The sequence below is a fragment of the Prionailurus bengalensis genome, chromosome B4 (assembly GCF_016509475.1).
Source record: "Prionailurus bengalensis isolate Pbe53 chromosome B4, Fcat_Pben_1.1_paternal_pri, whole genome shotgun sequence".
NCBI lineage: Eukaryota > Metazoa > Chordata > Mammalia > Carnivora > Felidae > Prionailurus > Prionailurus bengalensis.
In genome coordinates this window covers 120,436,401-120,461,025 of record NC_057358.1, presented here as the reverse complement: position 1 = coordinate 120,461,025, position 24,625 = coordinate 120,436,401, and the positions used below count along the sequence as shown (strand labels likewise).

General features: G+C 36.5%; 1 protein-coding gene and 1 pseudogene across 13 annotated transcripts in view; both read left to right on the top strand.

Moving 5' to 3' along the window:
• The window catches only part of ANKS1B (ankyrin repeat and sterile alpha motif domain containing 1B), a 1,096,782-nt gene that overhangs the window by 134,256 nt on the left and 937,901 nt on the right, over nt 1-24,625 (top strand). The gene's annotated exons all lie outside the window — the stretch shown is intronic.
• On the top strand, nt 8,847-9,460 carry LOC122472572 (annotated as a pseudogene).

Genomic DNA, 24,625 nt, shown 5'->3' with positions numbered 1-24,625 from the left:
GTATCTTGGAGTGGAAAAATTATTACAATTGGGCAGTACCCTTCCACTATGTGAAGTAAGTTTTGAATTTTATTTAAAGAATACAGGTTTGAAAGGGAAATCAATTATTTACCTGTGTAAGACACTCATATACCTATTTGGCTCAGTTTCTCACACTAACTACTCATTAACACAGATGGTCCTTGTCTTAAATTGGGGGCACAGTGTGGTGGTGTGGGAGAGTGGAAAGATCACTAGGCAAAGTGTCAAAAGGCAGAGGCTGTGGGCTTAGCCTTAGTTATCTCTACAAATTCCAAAATTGGAGAAGAGGAGTAGAGGAAAGCTGTAGTTGCTCTCTATAGTTGCTCAGGACCTAGGCAGGTTAGAGCCAACTTCTTAGTGTCTTGAGTGCAGTCTTCTGCTTTGGGAAGTAATGATGATATCTAAGGATGGAGACTTTCCTATTTGCAGGACACTGTCTCAGGCTTTTAAAATATGTCATCTAAATCACCTGGCAAGTCTCCAAGGGAGATGTTGTTACTCTCGTTTCATTTCACAGGGCAGGAAGCTGTCCACAACTGAAGAACTTGTCACATGGCCAGTAATTGCAAAACTAAATTTAAACCCCAGTCCTGTCTAACTCCAAAGCCCATGCTCCTTCTTTCTTTAAGAATTTTATAATCTATATAAGATCTGTTATTCATCTTTGTATCCAGTGTCTAATTCAGTATCTATCACAGAGTAAGCTAGGAGCGAAGATAAGTGAATGTGAGCAAAGGCACAAGGTATGCGTGCTCAGGTATATTCTACTTAATAATATATAGGCCAGTGTTTTGAACAAGGAGTATGTGAAGGAGAGTTGTGATGTTATTTTGAAAGTTAGATTGAGGTGGGATCATGAAATCCTTTGATGATTAGGTCAAAGGATTTAAAATATTTTCAACAGTCATTGTGAAACCCCTGGAGATTTTTTTTTCATAGGAAAAACGTCAAGGGGTAGCACTGTGTTTTCCAGTGTCAGGAAAAATGAGTTGGATTTTGGGGATGTTGAGATAGAGGTTCTAAGGAGGTCATTGGCAGGGCCTAGAAATACATGATTGGCTTTGGGGAGAGGTCAAGGATTGACAAAGAAATTTGAGAGGCACCCACAGAGAAAACCAGAAAAAGAAAAAAAATCACTAACCAGTCTATATATGAATGAGTGAATAAATGGCACAGCCCACAAGAAATACGGTGTTAAGTGTTAGTTCCTAACAAGGTTTGCATCTCCATTCCTTGTGACATCTGGGTGTAGGGATAGAGAATTCTGTACCATACTGTTCTTTCCATCTGGTCTAGGAATACTGGGTGAGCTCTCTGGAGACATCTGCTAAGTTTTTCTTTCTCATGTTGGCTTCTCTACCTTTACATTTTCTGTCTTTCATTCCCTTTCTCCCCTACTGGATTCTATTTTCTCACACTTATTGCTGCAGTAAAAATGTTTGGTGGCATAGTGTGAGGGAAAAATAGAATGGACTATATAGCACTTGGATGTTGAGTGGGAAGATGAAAGCAGAAAATATGAGATTAATTTGTTATTCTGTATTAAAATCCTACTATTTCCCTAAACTTGAATGGTACTGTGTATCTTTGATAACTGAATAGCATTCATAGTATTTAGCTGCATTAAGCAAAGTCATATGAACAAGCTAGACTACTTAGCATTATAGAAAATTTGAGACAATTTTTAGGACCTATTTGCCTTGGCTGAATAATGGCACTCTTGTTCAGGTGACTGTTAGATAAAAAGAAAAATATTTTATAGCATATGAACTGGATTCTTTAGCTGTCTTAAGTCTACCTTTGTGCTCTTTCTTATTGTCGATATTATATAAATAACACGGATGTTCTGCTTTAAATGTACCTTAGAAAATAGTTCGGTGCCAGGTTTGACTATGGAGAGTCTGTCATGTTTTTCCACTCTGAAACTTACTCTGTGCTTTTTTTTTTTAATACCCTTTTACAAATACAGTCCTGAAATGCTTTGTTTCCTTTTTTATGCATAAGAGCATGCTCATTGGAAGCATATTGTGTGTGAAGATTGTCAGTTGTTCAAACTTGTGCACTGATGGTGAGCTGAAAATCTTTTTTAGCCTTCTTCTTTGTAAAAATGATTTTTACAACACCACTCCACAAATTTTCAGTGTTAACAGTAAAATTACTTCTAGAGCTATTAGAAAGAAGAATAAGAAAAACCCTATGTTAAAAATGAATAGTGCATTTATTTTAATCTTTGGCTTCACTCCTCCACCAGCTTCCTATTTGGCTACTTAAAAGGGTGCAGTAAAATTCCCCAAAAGTGTTAATATTTATTTCTGGAACTGCTCCAGGAGCATGTCAAAAGAATTTTGAAAAGAACATTCACTTAGGTATAACAGCTTTGGAATACATAATAAGATATATTAGTATGCTTTTAAAAGGATCATGGGTAGAGCATGAAGAATATGAAAGTGTATGAACCCCTTTATTGTTGTTCATGATTAAACCAAAATTGTTTGCATGTGAACAGATTTAATTGTTTACAAAATCTGCATAACACTATCAACAGAATGAGATGATGGGGGGGGAGGCATAAGAGCTTTTAGCCTGATTATGATTCATAGATGTTCATCTAATAAATTGCTTTTCCTGAATCTGAAAGAAAAATAGCAATGAGTACAATTAGGTACTTATAGGCAACTAAAAATAATTCTATTGATTCCATATTTTTAATTATGAGTTAATCTGGGTTAGAAGAGTGACAAGACTTAGAAAATGAATAAGGTGTCCTTAGATTCTTTAGGAGGGTCAGTGACAGGGTAACTAGATATCTCTTTTTAAAGAAATTGCTCTTCTTAACAATTTGATTTATTATATAAAGGATTTTTTTAAACGTTGATTTTCTTCCTTAAGTGATTATATGAAACTAGGAAACAGATCAACATAATCATTCTCTCTCTAAAAATTGTATTTGTTGTTATTTTACAGTTTATAACAATACATCTATTTTCAGTTTCTCTTACAGGTTTCACTCTACACTGGTCAGATATGAATGGGTTTTTGACAATATGTATGGTTGTGTTGTTTAGTGAATGTGCCTAACTATTGTGGTAGTCTTATTGCTCTACCCGTCCCATCACACATAGTTTTGAAGCCATTCTCCATGTGTCCTCCAGAGAACTCTTTCTTTCTAATACATAAATTTGATCATATCAGTAGACTATTTAAGATTCTTGACTTTCATGACCCCAGCCTTCTCACAGAGTCTTCCCTATGTATGTATGTCAGCAACCTTACACCTCCCTCTACTCTACCTGGAAAATAGCTTTGTTTTGTTTTGTTTTGTTTTTGTCTTTAGGACAAAAAACACTTAAGCACTCATGTCCTTTTTTATGAAACCTTCTCCAGACTTTTGACAGGCCGATTGGCCCTATGTTTTTTGTCTTTTGTGTTTTCAACTGTATACAAAATAGAATTTTATCATAACACCTATGACACTTTTTTGGTGTCCATGTTTGTGTTCCTCTTCTAAACTCCAAAGAGGAAATCCCAATAAATATTAACCTTGGGGATTCAGGAACAAGAAATCATAATTCCTAGAAATTCTTGGGAATTCTTAAATCATAAGCTGTTCTTAAAATATTTCTAGCAGTCTTTATATCCTGTATTCATTATTATGAATATCTAAAATTTTGTATACTATATGAAAAATGTTAAGTTTAGTAGTATCAATAAACAACTGCAGCCTCCAATGAATATTCAAACCCTAGAAAACACCAGTGAATAGTGGGTTTTTTCAAATAACATGACATTTCAGACTTACTACCTAGTAAAACTAAGAGACCACACAGAATCATGTGGCAAATGGCTAATGTGAGGACTTACTTTGCTTCCAAAACTCATAGGATTTGTATAAATTATATTATGCATATAAACATGTTCATATTTATTTTATTTTCAAGAGTGGTTCACTTTTAGCAGCAGACGGGGCCATGAACAGACACATAACTTGACGACAGCAACAAATAAGACTGACCAGTTAATTAAATCATGACCATCTTTCTTTTATGTTTGCCTTCCCTGGTTCTTAGCAATGGTGACCTGAACCCTCTACTCCTTGTGTTGTGTCAGCACTTCCTACTCTTGCTGCTAGCTTGATGTGTGTATATTCCTTTAACCAGTGATGTCTCCATGTTGTTAAGCTTTAATTCTCACAGCAGATTGTAATACTTTTCCTAGTTCTGATTTTCTCTATTTCTTGACTCATTTTTTTGGGGGGGGGGGATGGGGGATTTGGAATTCAGAAAAATAATAAATTTTCTGAAAAATGCTGGAAACTCGTTCTTGTATGGAAACAATCTCCAATGCCTAGTATATCAGACATTCAGTAAAATATTTTAAGATATTTCTTAAGTGAATATTACTTTGTAGTCCAAAAGCATCTAACATAGTATCTGGTACATAGAGATACTTACAATATTTTAATGATTGTATCTGTAGTTCTTTTGAATCAGGGTCATGATAAAGTCGGGCATCAGAGTTTAGATTTGGTAATTGCTACCAGAAATGCCAGGTTATCTTTTATTATTTAGGTGTCTTGGGAGTCGATAATCCTTTATTTACCTAAAATCAAAGAGAAAACTCATAAGATGTTTAAAACTCACCAAAAACTTTGTGTAATATGCTTTTGTAGAACTCTCTTTTATAGAGTTTGTTTTTATGGCCATTAATTGTTTGATTATTTGCTTGATGTTTGAATTTTTAAAAAATTTTTAAGGTTCTTATTTTGAGAGAGACAGTGAAAATGTGAGGAGGGGAGGGACAGAGAGAGAGGGATTCCCAAGCAGGCTCCACACGGCCAATGCAGAGCCCAGTGTGGGGCTTGAACCCACAAAACTGTGAGATCATGACCTGAGCTGAAACTGAGAGTCAGACGCTTAACCGACTGAGCCACCCAGGTGCCCCTCTTGATGTTTGACTTCTTGATTGAGCTACCTGAGGGCAGGGATTATTTCTTTTGTATTCACAGGTGTGATATTAGAAGGTACTGGTTAACCACAGTATATGCATGGAATAGGCAGCTTATTTAGTATTTATTGTATGCATAAGTGAATGAAGAAGATGGCAATGTGAATGAAGAATAATACCCCAGGATGTGAGCCTCTTTTACTGAGATCCCTGAGATATTCTGAAGAACACAGTTTGAAAACCACTACTATATTCCTTGATACAGGCTGAATAAGTATGTCACATGGTCTTGCAAAAGATTTTCTCTATGAAGGACTGGTAGTGAAATGTTATTATCCTAACTGTATACCTTTTACCCTGTCTGTTTTAGTAACATGTTTTGTTATAAGAGATAGTGCATTATTAATATGTCATTGATCCTATTATTTACTTCCTTGTGACCTCTTTAGAAAGAGCGTTTCACCCCTTTCAACTTACTGAATAGTTTTGCTTAAATATTGATCCAAGGATATCATGATACAATGTTCTTCTAAATTCTGAAGGTTAAAAAAATTCCTTATTTAGATTTTTAGTATCTCCTCCTTGTTTAGTGTAACTAGTTTTGTGGGATGGAATAGTAGATATAATAATACTTAGGATGTTTTACTTATGTCCTGATTTCATCGTGGTATCAAGTGGGGGTAGGGTGAAGGCAGAAAACTTAATTTGGAAAAGTTGAACTAGAGGGGGTTAAATGCCAGAAAAGGGCATCTAATCTTCTGAATAGATATTTTAGGTAAGAATTCCCTGAACATGTTATTGTTGAGACTTTCCTCAACTTGTTTTCTCTGTTTCTAACACTGAAGACCAAGCCAACATACTAGTTTTCTGTATTCTGATGATTCCTGGGGTATCAGATGATCAAGATAAAAAAATCCAGTTTAGTTCCATACGGGACTAGTTTCTGGAGCTGGAAAATGTAGAGGTGGAAAGCAGCTACTCAGTCAGAATATGTAGTTGTTGTCATGGAAAACTAAAATTTATACTTAGAGTGAAAATGTAGATGTTTCATTAGTACAGATTTTTATGGAAAGTCAAACAAAAAAGAACTAGAACAGAAGAGCATATTATCAGATCCTTTGTACTGTTTAATTTTGATTGGATTTTTATCAGGTGTTTTTTTATTTCTTTTAGTTTTGGGAAACTTGATCTAGTATTTATATTTGTGGCTGATTTAGAGTATATTGAGCTAGCTAAGAAGAATTTTCCCCATATGTATTTGTCAAAAGCAAATAAAGCTATCAGTTTTGAACTTGACAACACAGTCTTCACTGAAAAAGAGCAATCAAACACATTTAATCTATTCATACAAACTGAATTCTATCCCTTGAGTCACTTAACATAATTAGGATATTTCTGCTTAGGATTGTAAAATGCTTCCACTATTTTGTAAGGATTTAAAAAGGAAGACAAAGGAGTGGCTCAGTCAGTGAAGCATCTGACTCCTGGTTTTGGCTCAGGTCATGATCTCAGGGTTTTGTGAGTTCAAGCCTGGTGCAGGGCTCTGTGCTGGCAGCACAAAAATACCTATTTATAAAAACCTAGAATTATTGATGTCTTTTGTGTATTGAAAATTTGAGTTAGATGATAGAGAATTTGGTTTACTTTGAAGTTATACATTTAAAATAAATGCTATAGCATGAAGATGGGACTTTCAAGTTACTAGGGGACTTAAGATAAATTTTAGAGAAAAGAAAGAGTTTATAAAAATAATTCCAAGATAAATGGTATTTTTTAATCTATATTTTTATATTGAGGGGAGGGAGTAGAAAAGAAAACCCCTATACTAGGCCCTACTAAGTGGCAGCTTCTTGTTCCATAGGATTAAGCAGTCTACATATTTAATGCAATCCCTATCAAAACCCCAACAACATTTTTCACAGAACTAGAACCAACAATCCTAAAGTGGATATGGAGCCACAAAAGACCCCGAAAAGCCAAAGCAATCTTGAAAAATAAAAGCAAAGCTGGAGAAATCACAATCCCAGATTTTAATATATACTACAAAGCTGTAGTGATCAAAGCAGTATGGTACTGGCACAAAAATAGACACATAGATCAGTAGAACAGAATAGAAAATCCTAAAATCATGATTAGATGGTCAGTTAATCTTCAACAAGACAAAAAATATGCAGTGGGAAAAAGTCTCTTCAACAAATTGTGCTGGGAAAACTGGACAGCTACATGCAAACTAATGAAACTGGATCACTTTATATCACTTTCTTACACCATACAGAAAAATAACTCAAAATGAATTCAAGACCTAAATGTGAGACATTGAAACAATAAAAATTCTAGAAGAGAGCACAGGCAGTAATTTTTATGACATTGGCCATAGCAACATATTTCTAGATATGTCTCTTGAGGCAAGGGAAACAAAAGCAAAAATAAACTATTGGGACTACATCAAAGTAAAAAGCTTCTACAGCAAAGGAAACAATCAACAGAATTAAAACTGGGGAAAAATTTGAAACTGATATATCCAATAAAGGCTTATTTGCTCAAATATTTAAAGCACTGATACAGCTTAACACCCCCCCCAAATAATCTAATTAAAAATGGGCAGAAAACACAAACAGAAATTTATCCAGAGAAATGGCCATTGAAATGGCCAACAGACACATGAAAAGATGCTCAGCATCACTCATCATCAGGAAAATGCAGATCAAAACTACAATGTCATATCACCTCACATCTGTCAAAATGGCTAACATGAACAACACAAGAAACAACAAGTGTTGGTGAGGATGTAGAGAAAAAGTGACCTTTATGTACTGTTGTTGATGGGAATGCAAACTGGTGCAGCCACTGTGGAAAACAGTGTGGAGGTTCCTAAAAAAATTAAAAATAGAAGTATATGATCCAGTGATGCCACTACTGGTTATTTACCCAAAGAATATGAAAACACTAATTTGAAAAGATATATACACCGCTGTGTTTATTGCAGCATTACTTATAATAGCCAAATGATTAAAGCAACTCAAATGACCATGGATAGATGAATGGATAAATGCTACAAAAGATACCAACCATATATCATATAACCTTACTGAATCTGTAAGAAACTGTACTTGCAATGAAACCAGTGAACCTAAATCAGTGTTGATAATATGGGTGTCACTTATAACACAATTATTAAGAAATGTTTCTGAAATGTCATAAAGAGGAAATAATACTGTAGCATTAAAGTTCCACATTATTTGATCAAGACTTTGGGGTCAAAGTAAGAAGAGAAAAATGCAAATTATGCTTTGTTAAGGATGAATATAGTTATAACCTAATTCTTGACATCAATAAGAAATACAGGTTTAATGTATTTGGTAAAAACAAAAGGACTAATAATAGAAATAAAATGTTAAGGAAAAGTTTTGAGAAAGGAATAAGGAAATGAAGAAAGCTTGATTACAAAAACTAAAGAAGGAGTACAAAGAACAGGAAAGGATAATAATGACTATGTAAAATTCAGTCACAGGAATAATACCAAATGTGAACACATTAAAAGACAAAGCTTTTCAGATTGTAGACCAAAAAAAGCCAACTGCAGTTATGACTGTTTTGAAGAGATGTGGCCAAGATAAAATGACAGAAATAGAAGGAAAAAAATGGATAGTCAACACTATACCAGTTAAATGAAAAGAAAGAGAATGCTTAGGTAGCAATATTAATAGCTAACAAAATTCAAGATGAAGAGCATTATATAATATTAAACTGTAATTTTTTGGTAATAAAATATGTAATCCATAAAGATGATACATCATTCTTTTGCTTAACTGAAAAACGTAACAAAACTTATGAAGCAAATTTAGAAATACAAAGAAAATTTGGTTACAGTTCAATCACAGACTTTCTCTTCCTGTTCTCCACCATGGTGCAGGGTCAAGATGAAAAGGATAACTCCTTGCAGGAACTTTGCATCTGCAAGCTTTGCCTCAACATCTGTGTGGGGGAGAGTGGAGAGAGACTGATCCTGGTGGCTAAGGTGCTGGAGCTGTTTACAAGACAGACCGCTGTGTTTTCCAAACCTAGATGCACTATTAGGTCCCTTGGCATCAGGAGAAATGAAAAGATTGCCATCCTTCATAGTCTGTGGGGCTAAGGCAGAAGAAATCCTGGAGAAAGGTCTAAGGGTGAGGGAGTTGGCGTTAAGAAAAAGTAACTTCTTCAGTATTGGAAACTTTGGTTTTGGGATCCAGGAGCACATCTCTCTGGGGATCAAATATGACTCAAGAATTGGTATCTATGGCCTGGACTTCTTTGTGGTGCTGAGTAGGCCAGGTTTCAGCATCACAGACTAGAAGCTCAGGACAGGCTGCATTGGGGCCAAACATAGAATCAACAAAGAGGAGGCTGTGCACTGGTTCCAGCAGAAGAATGATGGGATGATGGGATCATCCTTCTTGGCAAATAAATTACTATTTCTATCTAAAACGACAGTAAAAACTTTTCAGTGAAATGTGGAAAAAAAAAGTTCAACCACAGTGATATACTGTGTATGGTAACATTTCTTAGATTGTGATGATGAAGTAGAAAAGCTAAGGGTATAGATGGTATGAATTATGCAATTAGTAGTTTTAAAAATATACATCTCACCTTTAAGAACAGAGAATATACTTTTGAGTGCTTATGTAACAGAAGAAAATTACATACTCGTTTTTAAAGAACATCTAAAGAAATTTGAAGTTGAATAATTATTCTCTCTGACTATAATGTGGTAAAACTATAAACACATCATTAAGAGACAACAAATTTAAGCACTTATAAATTTAAAAGCAAGCACTAATTTTCAGGGTGAAAAGGAAATCAAAAGTGAATTTTATAAAGTATATATAATAATTGAAATTAAAATATGACTTGTCAAAACCTAAGTGATGTGGACAAAACCTTACTCAGTAGAAAAGTGATAGCCTGTTATGCTTTTGCTTTCAAATAGGAAAGAATAAAATAAGCATTCAACTAAAGAGCTAGAAGAAAGAATACAACAATAATTGTATGATGAATTGTTATAGTTAAGAACAGAAGGAAGTATGTTAGTAAACAAGTACATGAATAAATAACTCATCTTGTAGGTGTTGGATAAAAATCAAGTTAACTGGGGGTGCCTGGGTGGCTTAGTCGGTTAAACGCCCAACTTCAGCTCAGGTCATGATCTCACGGCTCATGAGGTTGAGCCCCACATCAGGCTCTGTGCTGACAGCTCAAAGCCTGGAGTCTGTTTCCGATTCTGTGTCTCCCTCTCTCTCTGCCCTTCTCCTGCTCATGCTCTGTCTCTCTCTCAAAAATAAATAAACATTAAAAAAATTTAAAAAATCAAGTTAACTGTATCTTTGAATATGACAATAAAATAGACCCACCTAGGCATATGAAAGAAAAAATAATACAGAACATTAGGAATGAAAATGGTGGTAGAATTGCAAATATAGAAGATAAAAAATATAAAAATATGTAGTTCTTATTCAGTAAGAAAACATAAGTGGAAATAATTAACTTCTTAAAAAATGTCAATTATGGGGGCGCCTGGGTGGCTCAGTTGGTTAAGCGGCCGACTTCAGCTCAGGTCATGATCTCGCGGTCCGTGAGTTTGAGCCCTGCGTCGGGCTCTGTGCTGACAGCTCAGAGCCTGGAGCCTGTTTCAGATTCTGTGTCTCCTTCTCTCTGACCCTCCCCTGTTCATGCTCTGTCTCTCCCTGTCTCAAAAATAAATAAAAACGTTAAAAAAAATTAAAAAAATGTCAATTATGGAATTGATGCATGTCAAGGTTGACTGTATTGATAGATCAGTAACCTTGAACACATTGGAAATTTTAAGGATTTACTCTACAGAAGTGCTAGTACTAGATTATTTTACATGTGTGTTCTTTTAAAGAACCATAGGGAGACAAATTTAATTCTAGGAGTGTAAAGATGATTCTTACCAGGAATAAATATGTTAATGTATTAAAAGGGAAAACCTATATAATCATCCTGGATTATATCCTAAATAAATTTAACAAACCATAAGAGTATTCTGGATTACTCTTTATAGAAATAATGACGATTACTCTGTGTCATGCACTGAGCAAGCACTTTACATGGACTGTCTAATGTAACCTTCCTAAAAACCCTATGAAGTAGCTAGTACTGGTATGTTCATTTTATAGATAAGGAAACTGAGGCACAGCATGGTTACATAATCTTACCAAGGTCATGCAGTTAGAGATGGAACGAGCATTTGAACTTTGACAGTTTGAATCATGAATCTGTTTTTATTCATTATGTTAAAAAAATTTTTTTTAATGTTTATTCATTTTTGAGAGAGACAGAGACAGAACGCGAGTGGGTTAGGGGCAGAGAGAGAGGGAGACAAGAATCCGAAGCTTCAGGCTCCAAGCTGTCAGCACAGAGCCTGATGCGGGGCTCGAACCCATGAGCTGTGAGATCATGACCTGAGCTGAAGTCAGATGCTCAACTGACTGAGCCACCCAGGCGCCCCTACCCATTATGTTATTCATTGTCTTTTTGTTCATTACTGAAAGAACAAAACCTTCTTTTAATGTGGCAAAAAGATATCCATGAGAATCGAACAGCAAAGGTCATACCAAATGGTGAAACCCTACCAGACAGGCCATAAAATTCATCAGTACGACAAGAATTATCCTCTCATTATTTCAGTGGTTCTTGTCAATGCTGTTTTTTAAGGGGAAAAAAATTCAGGATAAGGTCAGCTGATTAACAGTTCCATCTGCAACCTGAAATCCTCCTTGCCATGAAACATAACATACTCACATACTCCAGGGATTAAGGTGTAGATATCCTTGGGATACCATTGTTCTGCCTAGCACAGTATCTTTGGAAATATTGTTACCTAAGAAGAGAATGAGAATAAGAACAATTTCCACCAAAATCAGTGTTTGCATAATAGTGAAAGATTAATCTGCCTTGTGAGTTGGTTTAATTTTCAAGAATTATACTCATAGAAGAGAAGATAAGGGTGGGAGAATAATGTTTTAACTCTGAGACCCAGTGACAAAGTTGAAACTGTGTTGAAATAGATGTTCTAGTTTTCTTCTCATATTTTCTTAACTCTGTGGTTCTCTGTACGGTTACAGATTCTTATATTCTAAAATACTGTCTTGTGGCATATACTATATATATAGTAGAGAGATCATAAATTGTGTGATTATAACTCAAGGAGTTATTTCTGCTCACAGTTGGCCAGTTCTGGTTTGCTGTGTGAATATGTTATTGCAATTTGCATCAAGTGATTCAGGGTGCATATTATTCATTAGAAAATATTTGGTTAGTGTAATTTTAGCTATAGTGTTTCCTATGTAAACTCACTTATGTAAAATGTGCATTTATGGTCTCCATTGTGACTAGGTAGTAAGTCTATTGCATAGCTTTGCCTAGATGATGAGAAATTGTTACATTTTCTGTGACTGAATCAAATAGGCATTTATTTATCACAAAGTCAGTGTTTTCAGTTACTTTTAGAAAGCATTTTAAATTATCAGAGTTAATCTTAAAATTTCCACATGTGGCTATCAAGCACTTGTAATATGGCTAGTCCTAATTGCAATGTGCCACAAATACAAAATAAACACTGATGTTGAAAACATTACCAGAAGGAATTTAAAAATACCTCAATAATTTTGTATTGATTATGTGTTTAAATGATAGTATTTTGGATATAGTAGATTAAATCAAATATATTAAAACTAATTTCACTCTTTTTGCTTTTTTAATGTGGCTATCAAAACCTTTACATTTACATGTATATTCACATTATTCTAGATCCATTTGGTCCACATGAGACACTTCTAATGATAATAGAAGCTCATGATAATAAACTTACATCATCACTATAGGGATGAGAACTTAACTTACGGTACTACACTCAAAAGCATGTGTACGTCTTTGCAGTTCATCCAAAAATGGAAACAAACTATTCAGATACAAATTTCAAAGAAGAGGGACTTTGTTTTGCATTGCATGAAATTATCTGATGCAATAGAAGACTATTCCTACATACTTTGACACCCTCCCTGAGGCATTCGATGCACATTCTGTATGAGTTTCTATATCTGGAGCCCTGGAGTGATTTCAAGTGTCAGGGGTCATATATGAAAATCAAGGAAAGCTGTAACAGTCTTATGTTGCTAGTGGATATTTCCCATAGGTTGGTAGAGGGCGTAATGATCAATTTGTGGAGTAGCTGTGCCTAAATCTTATTTACTATACTTGTGAATATAATGGCCCAAGAAATTCAGGCTTATAGTTTATTTAGGAATAATCTTCTTTAATATGTGAAAGCTCAGGGAATAAAACATTCTGACTAAACAATGTCCTGGTTATTTGAAAATTCTCTAGGAAACCTATTTTATGTTTGTTTTAAAACCTACTAATCCAACTTTTTTTTGCATTCGTACAGATACTTAACAAAGGAAATTAAACTTTTGGTAATTAGGGATCTCAGATTGTCTCAGAACATTCATCCTGGGCAAGAATCTCCACATACAGAATTTAAAATATTGACAAGTATATATAGGAGAAGGAATTGACTGCACATTAGACTAACACCAAAGATCTATACATTGCCCTTTTTTTTGAAATAAGAATGTAACAAGCATTTACAATTGCTTAGAAACTCTTGCACTTTGTAAAACAGATTTATGTTAATATAGGCCCTCTTTAAATTTGAGGATTATTATTGAGAAACAAGGGGAGCACAGTGCAAAATGTTGGAATGAAGTAGAACATTAGCACAAAGCTTGAGCTTTTAAACATCAAGTTTTATTATTTAAAATATGTTTTTAGTTGGAAGCTTTGGGTCTGGCTTATTTATAGTGTTTCAAATATGTGTGCATGTGCTCTGGGTATGTGCGTATAGGCTCTGTCAATAGGTACAGTCAAATATATTTATATATATACTAAATCCCCATGCTAAACCTCCTTGCTTTAAAAAAAAGATTGCATTCACATCCATTCTGTTTAGGAAAGCAGACATGCACTAGAGATTTTTTTTCATGCTATCATAATTTTTTTTTCTGATAATGGGGAACTGAGGATGGTATAGGTACATGGAATCCATAGACCCTGAATCTTATTTCAGTTATAAATACCAGTATCTTCCTTATTAACCATTTATAAGGTCTCATAACATACAGGACATTTTTAGAAATAGATGGAGTTAATTTACAGTATTTTCTTATTTCTTTTCCCTACTTTGCTGGAGGTATTCCTGAGCAACATAGTGTTCTAGTTAACTTTAACTGAAACTTGGGTTTCCCCAAAATACACCACTGCCCTTGCAGTTCTCTGTAATGGAAATATCTCATCATCATGCATTTCATTCATGGGAGAAACTTCATTATTTTTCTCTTATCGTATCATACGCATACCTTCTCCCATAGGTTTTATTTTAGACATATCTATTTGAATTTCCTCCCTCTTTTCTATCCACTACTATATCTCCATTAGTTCAGATTTCTTTGCTCCTTCCCTAGACATACTAGCCTAACTCTCTGCCACTAATTTGTGTACTCTGTTCACCTTCCAAATGTCACAAGAACTCTCATTCGAAAACACTGATCTTGTATCTTTCTGATACAAGATAACTGTCCGATAATGCTCTTAGATCCAGGTTGCCTACAGAATAAAGACTAAGCTTCTTGACATGTTATAAGTCACTTCACAATCTGAATAAACCTGTGTTTTCTTCCCTTGTAATTTATTGTCTTTTTGTTTTTCCTTGAAGGGAATACATGATAATTTTGACTCTTCAAATAATTCAGAGGTGAATGATGTATTTTTGCATGCATTTTTTCTATGTTAATGCAAATCTTAGACAATGGGAATAATAACAACATCTGTCTTTTAGTTGTGTGGATATAAATCAGTTAATACATGTAAAACATTTAGGATATTGGCACACAATATTCTGAAGTTTGCTTTTTTCACTTAATATGTTTTAGTTAACTTGATTTTTCCTTCCAAATTTTTATTTAAATTCTAGCTAGTTAGCATACAGTCCAATATTGGTTTTAGGATTAGAATTCAGTGATTCTTCAATTACATACAAATGTTTTGGTTAACTTTCAAGGTCAATACATATAGATCAAACTAACTTACTTTAGTAGTTGATATTCCGTGGTGTAGGTGGATCTTAATTAGTTTTTCCGTTTTTGAAGGTCATTCATCTGCTTTTTTTTTATACTACTAAAATTATACAGTAACTAGTTTTGTATCTGTAGTCTTCATATTAGTACTTTTATTTCATAGGCATCTAGAGGAATTTGAAGAAAAAAATTGTGAAACAAGAAGCACTGAGAGAATCTGTGTACCACCAATTATAAACAGTCCTAAAAAATATGATTCTAGTGCCAAAATAGAGAATTCAATGAATACAAGAAAACCCCTAGAAATAGACCAGCACTGCATATAAGAATTTACTATAAGATAAAGTTGATATTTGAAAAATGTAAGAAAAGATAAAATCATTCAAGAAATATTCCTGAAAAAATGTTTTCATGATTGAGGGTGAAAAATAGTCATTTCTCTGCCTCATGCTATCTGGTATCCCTTTCCTCAACTTTGTCTGTTACCTGGTAGTCCAGAGACCATGAGTTTAATCCATTCCAGAGAATAAAATCTCTCATTCTGCTGTTCCAAGAAGAGCAAGGAATCTGAGAATCTAACTGATATAGATTTTCAACCAATGCTGCTAGTTATTTCAATATTTCACTCCTTTTTATTTTTGAGTAGTATTCCATTGTATGGATATATCAGGATTTATTTATCCATTCACCTTTTTTTTTAATTTTGATTTTTTTAATGTTTATTTTTGAGAGACAGAGAGTGAGTAGTGGGGGCTAGGGGTGCAGAGAGAGAGGGAGACACAGAATCCAAAGTAGGCTCCAGGCTCCGAGCTGTCAGTGCAGAGCCCGACGCAGGCTGGAACTCATAATCTGCAAGATCATGACCTGAACTGAATTCTACCGCTTAACCCACTGAGCCACCCAGGCACCTCTTCCATTCACCTGTTAATGAACCTTTGAATTGTTTCAGTTTTGGACTATATTATAAATAAAACTTTAGGAATATTTATATATAAATCTTGGTGTGAGCATATGCTGTCATTTCTCTTGACTAAATAACTAGAGTGGAGTGACTGATTGTATTGTAGTTAAATATTTAACTTTTTAAGAAACTACCAAATTGTTTCCTAAAGTTGTTGTACTATTTTATGTGGCTACCTGCAGTATGTGAGAGTTGTAGTTGATTTATATCCTTGTCAACATTGGTTTGCGAAGTCTTTTTAATCATGGCCATTCTAATAGATATAACTAGTATCTCATGACTTTAATTTGCATTTCTCTAAAGACAAATGATGTTCAGCACCTTTTCATGTTCATACTTGCCATCTGTATATCTTTGTTGTAGTATCTGCTTCAAATCTTTTGATTTTTTTTAAGTTGTTGATTTTCTTGTTCGTATATTTTAGAGTTTCTTACCTGGATCAAAGGCTATATCAGAAAATGTGATTTGCAAATGTTTTCTCTCAGTTCATTTCCTTCTTATTCTCTTTAACAGTGTCTTTGAAGAGCAGAAATTTTTAACTGTTGAAATTTTAATTTGTCAAATTTTCTTGTGTAGGTCATTTTGGTGTCATATCAAGAAATCTTTGCTTCACCTAAGGTGACAAAAATTTTCCAATATATTTTCTTATAGAAGTTCTATAGTTTTAGGTTCTGCTTTTAGATCTAGGATTCATTTTTAAGTTAATTTTTGTATATGGTGTGGTGAGGTATGGTCAAACTATTTATTTTGGCCTAAGGATATCCATTTGTTTCAGCCCAGTTTTTTGATCGGACTACCCCTTCTTTAATCAATTGCCATAGTGCTTTTGTCAAAAGTCAGTTGCATATATGTACAGGTGAAAATGTACTCTGTGTCTCTCCATTCTGTTCCATTGATTTATCTTTAATATCATACTCTCTCTCATTTACTATATCATTTCATCATAGCTTGTAATCAGGTAGTATAAGTCTCCAACTTTTTTCTTTTTCAAAATTGTTTTGGCTAGTTGAGATCCTTTGTCTTTCCACATGAATTTTAAAATCAGCTAGTCAATTCCTATAAAACAAGCTTGCTGGGATTTTTTTTAAGATGAAATTTATTGTCAAATTGGTTTCCATACAACACCCAGTGCTCATCCCAATAGGTGCCCTCCTCAATGCCCATCACCACTTTCCCCTCCCTCCCACCCCCCCATCAACCTTCAGTTTATTCTCAGTTTTTAAGAGTCTCTTAGGGTTTACCTCCGTCCCTCTCTATAACTTTTTTTCCCCCCTTCCCCTCCCGCATGGTCTTCTGTTAAATTTCTCAGGATCCACATAAGAGTGAAAACATAAGGTATCTGTCTTTCTCTGTAGGACTTATTTCACTTAGTATAACACTCTCCAGTTCCATCCATGTTGCTATAAAAGGCCATATTTCATTCTTTCTCATTGCCAAGTAGTATTCCATTGTATATATAAACCACAACTTCTTTATCCATTCATCAGTTGATGGACATTTAGGCGCATTCCATAATTTGGCTATTGTTGAAAGTGCTGCTATAAACATTGGGGTACAAGTACCCTTATGCATCAGCACTCTTGTATCCCTTGGGTAAATTCCTAGCAGTGCTATTGCTGGGTCATAGGGTAGATCTATTTTTAATTTTTTGAGGAACCTCCACACTGTTTTCCAGAACTGCTGCACCAGTTTTCATTCCCACCAACAGTGCAAGAGGGTTGCCATTTCTCCACATTCTCTCCAGCATCTATAGTCTCTTGATTTGTTCATTTTAGCCACTCTTACTGGTGTGAGGTGATATCTGAGTGTGGTTTTGATTTGTATTTCCCTGATGAGGAATGACGTTGAGCATCTTTTCATGTGCCTGTTGGCCATCCGGATGTCTTCATTAGAGAAGTGTCTATTCATGTTTTCTGCCCATTTCTTCACTGGGTTATTTGTTTTTCGGGTGTGGAGTTTGGTGAGTTCTTTATAGATTTTAGATACTAGTCCTTTGTCCGATATGTCGTTTGCAAATATCGTTTCCCATTCCGTTGGTTGCCTTTTAGTTTTGTTGGTTGTTTCCTTTGCAGTGCAGAAGCTTTTTATCTTCGAAAGATATGGGATTAGAGACATTGTGATATCTGTAGTTTTCATGCTTGTAGTGGTGTCTCTGGTACTTTGTGGTCCTTGCAACATTTCACTCACAGAGTCCCCCTTAGGATCTCTTGTAGGGCTGGTTTAGTGGTGATGAATTCCTTCAGTTTTTGTTTGGGAAAACCTTTATCTCTTTTTCTATTCTGAATGACAGACTTGCTGGATAAAGGATTCTTGGCTGCATATTTTTTTTTGTTCATCATATTGAAGATTTCCTTCCATTCCTTTCTGGCCTGCCAAGTTTCAATAGACAGGTCTGCTACTACCCTGTGTGTCTACCTTTGTATGTTAGGGCCTGTTTATCCCTAGCTGCTTTCAGAGTTCTTTCTTTATCCTTGTATTTTGCTATTTTCACTATGATATGTCATGCAGAAGATCGATTCAAATTATGTCTGAAGGGAGTTCTCTGTACCTCTTGGATTTCAATGCCTGTTTCCTTCCACAGACCAGGGAAGTTCTCAGCTATGATTTGTTCAAGTACACCTTCAGCCCCTTTCTCTCTTCTGGAATTTCTATGATACGGATATTGTTCTGTTTGATTGCATCATTTAGTTCTTTAATTCTCCCCTCATACTCCTGGATATTTTTATCTCTCTTTTTCTCAGCTTCCTCTTTTTCCATAATTTTATCTTCTAATTCACATATTCTCTCCTCTGCCTCTTCAATCCATGCTATGGCTGCCTCCATTTTATTTTGCACCTCATTTGTAGCATCTTTTAATTCCTCATGACTATTTTTTAGTCCCTTGATCTCTGTAGCAGTAGATTCTCTGCTGTCCTCTATGCTTTTTTCAATCCCAGTGATTAATTTTATGACTATTATTCTTATTTATTTATTTATTTATTTATTTATTTATTTATTTATTTTTAATGAAATTTATTGACAAATTGGTTTCCATACAACACCCAGTGCTCATCCCAAAAGGTGCCCTCCTCAATACCCATCACCCACCCTCTCCTCCCTCCCACCCCCCATCAACCCTCAGTTTGTTCTCAGTTTTTAACAGTCTCTTATGCTTTGGCTCTCTCCCATTCTAACCTCTTTTTTTTTTTTTTTTCCTTCCCCTCCCCCATGGGTTCCTGTTAAGTTTCTCAGGATCCACATAAGAGTGAAACCATATGGTATCTGTCTTTCTCTGTATGGCTTATTTCACTTAGCATCACACTCTCCAGTTCCATCCACGTTGCTACAAAAGGCCATATTTCATTTTTTCTCATTGCCACGTAATATTCCATTGTGTATATAAACCACAATTTCTTTATCCATTCATCAGTTGATGGACATTTATGCTCTTTCCACAATTTGGCTATTGTTGAGAGTGCTGCTATGAACATTGGGGTACAAGTGGCCCTATGCATCAGTGCTCCTGTATCCCTTGGATAAATTCCTAGCAGTGCTATTGCTGGGTCATAGGGTAGGTCTATTTTTAATTTTCTGAGGAGCCTCCACACTGCTTTCCAGAGCGGCTGCACCAATTTGCATTCCCACCAACAGTGCAAGAGGGTTCCCGTTTCTCCACATCCTCTCCAGCATCTATAGTCTCCTGATTTGTTCATTTTGGCCACTGTGACTGGCGTGAGGTGATATCTGAGTGTGGTTTTGATTTGTATTTCCCTGATAAGGAGCGATGCTGAACATCTTTTCATGTGCCTGTTGGCGATCCGGATTATGACTATTATTCTAAATTCTTGTTCCGTTATATTGCTTAAATAGTTTATGATCAATTCGTTTAGCTGTCGCCACTTCCTGGAGTTTCTTTTGAGGAAAATTCTTCCATTTTGTCATTTTGATTAGTCCCTGCAGTAGCTCCAAACTGCAGGGCACTTCCCCTGTGGCTGTCTGGAGTAACTTGTGTTGGTGGGTGGGGCCGCAGTCAGACCCGATGTCGGCCCCCAGTCCAGTGCTGGGGCCAAAGTCAGACTGGTGTGTACCTTATCTTCCCCTCTCCCAGGGGCAGGACTCACTAGTGGTGTGGCCTGTGTCTGGGCTGCTTGTACACTGCCAGGCTTGTGGTGCTGCTTCGATGGGATCTGGCCAAGGGTGTATTAACCAGGGTGGATCTGCAAGGTGCACAGGGGCGAGAGGGTCAGGCTTAGCTCACTTTGCCATCAGTGGTCCCCTGCAGAAGGAGCCCTACAGCACCAGAAGGGAGGCAGGCCCCTCGGAGGGATGGATCCACAGGAGCACAGCGTTGGGTGTTTGCGAGGTGCAAGCAAGTTGGGTGACAGGAACTGGTTCCCTTTGGAATTCGGCTGGGGATGGGAGAGAGAAATGGCGCTTGCCAGCGCCTTTGTTCCCCCACCAAGTCCTGTCCTTCTGTGGCTCAACAACTCTCCCTCCTGTCATCTTCTCGCCCTCCCTGCTCTCCAAGAGCAGAGCTGTTGACTTTTAAAATTCCAGATGTTAAGTCCCACTGGCTGTCAGAACTCACGCAGTCTGGCCCCTCCACTTTTGCAAGCCAGACTTCAGGGGCTCTACCTTGCCTGTGGGCTGCCCCTCCACCACCCCGGCTCCCTCCCACCAGTCCGTGTAGCACACACCGCCTCTCTGCCCTTCCTACCCTCTTCCGTGGGCCTCTTGTCTACTCTTGGCTCTGGAGAGTCTGTTCTGCTAGTCTACTGGCAGTTTTCTGGGTTATTTAGGCCTATGTGGATGGAATCTAACTGATCGGCAGGGCAAGGTAAGCCCAGCATCCTCCTACGACTCCATCTTCCCAGGTCTCCCACCTTTATTTTTTAAGAGAGAGAGAGAGAGAGAGAGTTGGGGAGGGGTAGAAAGAGGGAGACAGAGGATTTAAAGCAGCCTCTGTGCAGTGAACACAGAGCCCTATGCAGGGCTTGAACTCACGAACTGTGAGATCATGACCTGAGCTGAAATCAAGAGTTACCCGCTTAACCACCTGAGCCACCCAGGCCACCCCACCCCCCCATTGTGATTTTTAATTGTATTTCCCGGATGATGAGTGATGTTGAGTATCTTTTCATGTCTCTTTTGGCTATCTGTATGCCTTCATTGGAGATATGTCTGTTCATGTCCTTTTTCCTTTTTTTGGTTTTTCTTTAGAGAGACAGCATGAGCAGTGGAGAAGGGCAGAGAAAGAAAGAGAATCCCAAGCAGGCCCTACACTCAGGATGGAACCTGAAATGGGACTTGATCTTACTACCCTTGGATCACGACCTGAGCTGAAAATGAGTGGATGCTCAATTGACTGAGCCACTCATGAGCTCATTTTAATTGGATTATTTTTAATCGCATTATTTGTGTTTTCTTGGTGTTGACTTGTATCAGTTCTTTAAATATTTCAGCTAGTAAGTCTATATCATTTGCAAATATCTTCTCCCACTCAGTATATTGTCTTTTAGTTTTGTTGATTGTTTTCTGTGCAGAAGCTTTTTATTTTGATGTAGTCCCAATAGTTTATTTTGCTTTTGTTTCCCTTGCTTCAGGAGACCTATTTAGAAAAATATTGCTATGGCCAATGTCAGAGAAATTACTTGCTGCCCTCTCTTCTAGGATTTTTATGGTTGCAGGTTTCACATTTAGGTCCTTAATCTATTTTGAGCTTATTTTTGCATGTAAGAAAGTGGTCCAGTTTTATTCTTTTGCATATAGGTGTCTAGTTTTCCCAGAAACATGTGTTGAAGACACTTTTTCCCATGGCATATTTCTGCCTTCTTTATAGAACTTTAATCAGCCGTGTTATTGTGTGTTTATTTCTGGGTTTTGTATTCTGTTCCATTGATCTATATGTGGTTTTGTGCCAGTACCATACTGTTTTAATTGCTATAGTTTTGTAATAAAAGTTTAAGTCTGGAATTGTGCTTCCTCCAATTTTCTTCTTCTTATTCAAGATTGCTTTGGCTACTCAGGGTCTTTTGTGGTTCCATACAAATTTTAGTATTATTTGTTTTAGTTCTGTGAAAAATGCTGTTGGGATTTTGGTAGGGATTGCATTAAATGTGTATATTGCTTTCAGTAGTATAGACAATTTTAACAATATTTGTTCTTCCAATCCATGAACATGGAATATCTTTCCATCTCTTTCTGTTATCTTCAGTTTCTTTAATCAGTGTTTTTTTTGTTTATTTTTTAATTTTTTTCACTATGAAATTTATTGTCAAATTGGTTTCCATACAACACCCAGTGCTCATCCCAAAAGGTGCCCTCCTCAATACCCATCACCCACCCTCCCCTCCCTCCCACCCCCCATCAACCCTCAGTTTGTTCTCAGTTTTTAACAGTCTCTTATGCTTTGGCTCTCTCCCACTCTAACCTTTTTTTTTTTCCTTCCCCTCCCCCATGGGTTTCTGTTAAGTTTCTCAGGATCCACATAAGAGTGAAAACATAGGGTATCTGTCTTTCTCTGTATGGCTTATTTCACTTAGCATCACATTCTCCAGTTCCATCCACGTTGCTACAAAGGGTCATATTTCATTCTTTCTCATTGCCACGTAGTACTCCATTGTGTATATAAACCACAATTTCTTTATCCATTCATCAGTTGATGGACATTTATGCTCTTTCCACAATTTGGCTATTGTTGAGAGTGCTGCTATAAACATTGGGGTACAAGTGCCCCTATGCATCAGTACTCCTGTATCCCTTGGGTAAATTCCTAGCAGTGCTATTGCTGGGTCATAGGGTAGGTCTATTTTTAATTTTCTGAGGAACCTCCACACTGCTTTCTAGAGTGGCTGCACCAATTTGCATTCCCACCAACAGTGCAAGAGGGTTCCCGTTTCTCCACATCCTCTCCAGCATCTATAGTCTCCTGATTTGTTCATTTTGGCCACTCTGACTGGCGTGAGGTGATATCTGAGTGTGGTTTTGATTTGTATTTCCCCAATAAGGAGCGACGTTGAGCATCTTTTCATGTGCCTGTTGGCCATCCGGATGTCTTCTTTAGAGAAGTGTCTATTCATGTTTTCTGCTCATTTCTTCACTGGGTTATTTGTTTTTCGGGTGTGGAGTTTGGTGAGCTCTTTCTAGATTTTGGATACTAGCCCTTTGTCCGATATGTCATTTGCAAATATCTTTTCCCATTCCGTTGGTTGCCTTTTAGTTTTGTTGGTTGTTTCCTTTGCTGTGCAGAAGCTTTTTATCTTCATAAGGTCCCAGTAGTTCATTTTTGCTTTTAATTCCCTTGCCTTTGGGGATGTGTCAAGTAAGAGATTGCTACGGCTGAGGTCAGAGAGGTCTTTTCCTGCTTTCTCCTCTAAGGTTTTGATGGTTTCCTGTCTCACATTCAGGTCCTTTATCCATTTTGAGTTTATTTTTGTGAATGGTGTGAGAAAGTGGTCTAGTTTCAATCTTCTGCATGTTGCTGTCCAGTTCTCCCAGCACCATTTGTTAAAGAGACTGTCTTTTTTCCATTGGATGTTCTTTCCTGCTTTGTCAAAGATGAGTTGGCCATACGTTTGTGGGTCTAGTTCTGGGGTTTCTATTCTATTCCATTGGTCTATGTGTCTGTTTTTGTGCCAATACCATGCTGTCTTGATGATGACAGCTTTGTAGTAGAGGCTAAAGTCTGGGATTGTGATGCCTCCTGCTTTGGTCTTCTTCTTCAAAATTCCTTTGGCTATTCGGGGCCTTTTGTGGTTCCATATGAATTTTAGGATTGCTTGTTCTAGTTTCGAGAAGAATGCTGGTGCAATTTTGATTGGGATTGCATTGAATGTGTAGATAGCTTTGGGTAGTATTGACATTTTGACAATATTTATTCTTCCAATCCATGAGCAGGGAATGTTTTTCCATTTCTTTATATCTTCTTCAATTTCCTTCATAAGCTTTCTATAGTTTTCAGCATACAGATCTTTTACATCTTTGGTTAGATTTATTCCTAGGTATTTTATGCTTCTTGGTGCAATTGTGAATGGGATCAGTTTCTTTATTTGTCTTTCTGTTGCTTCATTGTTAGTGTATAAGAATGCAACTGATTTCTGTACATTGATTTTGTATCCTGCAACTTTGCTAAATTCATGTATCAGTTCTAGCAGACTTTTGGTGGAGTCTATCGGATTTTCCATGTATAATATCATGTCATCTGCAAAAAGTGAAAGCTTGACTTCATCTTTGCCAATTTTGATGCCTTTGATTTCCTTTTGTTGTCTGATTGCTGATGCTAGAACTTCCAACACTATGTTAAACAACAGCAGTGAGAGTGGACATCCCTGTCCTGTTCCTGATCTCAGGGAAAAAGCTCTCAGTTTTTCCCCATTGAGGATGATGTTAGCTTTTCATAAATGGCTTTTATGATCTTTAAGTATGTTCCTTCTATCCCGACTTTCTGAGGGGTTTTTATTAAGAAAGGGTGTTGGATTTTGTTAAATGCCTTTTCTGCATCGATTGACAGGATCATATGGTTCTTATCTTTTCTTTTATTAATGTGATGTATCACATTGATTGATTTGCGAATGTTGAACCAGCCCTG